Raw genomic sequence first — 853 nt, forward strand, 5'->3', positions numbered from 1 at the left:
TTCTTGGGCAGAGAGGTTGACACTGTGTCACTAGATCCAGAGATGATCTATGACTAATGTTAAAAATCTGCAAACCGTTTGATTAAAAACAGAAAAGGGTGGGTATCTTATGTATTTTGATAAGCATTACTATTTAGGCAGAACTCCCAAAAATAGTACCTTCGGAAGGTTATTCATCTAAACCAAAATACCTCTGATGATCACGTTTCAGTCAGATCCGAGGATCATCTGGGGGTGGGGTCGAAGGAGGGTCAAAATTGCAATGTAAACTCCAGGAGAGAAGAAACTTTGCTGAGTGCATTCTTGTATGCTCAGCGCCTAGAGTATTGCTTGGCACATAGTAGGCGCTCCCTTCAAATATCTGAATAAATTAATACGCAAAATTAAGTGGATGCAAAGGGTGAATTTTCCAGGGGAGGAGGCCTACAGCTTTTGTCAGTCTCAAAGGAGTGTTAGGCCCCCAAAGGGTTAAAAAAACCACGTAATACAGACAGACATGAAATTTATTTGAAATCAATGTCAAGAACCGGCTATTCTAACGCTGGGACATAGCCAGATCTGGATATCCGGAATGATCTACGTGCTTCAAAACACCACTCGCCACCATTTTCTCCAGGTAATTTTCCATCCCTGCCCCCACAGTCAAGGAGAAAAAAGTACTTCTGAAATCCTACCTATTTATCCCACTACTGTAATAACAAGCGAGCGAATAAAAATTCCCCAGGCGCCGCAAGCGAGGCGGCGGCGGGGGACCGGCGCGGGCCTCGGGCGCCGCCGGGACCCCCGCCCCCCAAACTTTGGCAAGTTGCGGGCACCGAGCGCACCCGGAGACGCGGGGCGCGGCCGCGGGTGG

General features: G+C 47.8%; 1 protein-coding gene across 1 annotated transcript in view; it reads left to right on the top strand.

Annotated features, from left to right (window-relative positions):
• Positions 1 to 520: 520 nt before the first annotated feature.
• CDK2AP1 (cyclin-dependent kinase 2 associated protein 1) overlaps positions 521 to 853 on the top strand; it is an 11,099-nt gene continuing 10,766 nt past the window's right edge. The window contains exon 1 of the mRNA XM_008591456.1: positions 521 to 616. The gene's annotated coding sequence lies outside the window, so the exon portion shown is untranslated. The remainder of the gene's footprint in view (positions 617 to 853) is intronic.

The sequence above is a fragment of the Galeopterus variegatus genome, unplaced genomic scaffold (genome assembly GCF_000696425.1).
Source record: "Galeopterus variegatus unplaced genomic scaffold, G_variegatus-3.0.2 Scaffold147, whole genome shotgun sequence".
Lineage (NCBI taxonomy): Eukaryota > Metazoa > Chordata > Mammalia > Dermoptera > Cynocephalidae > Galeopterus > Galeopterus variegatus.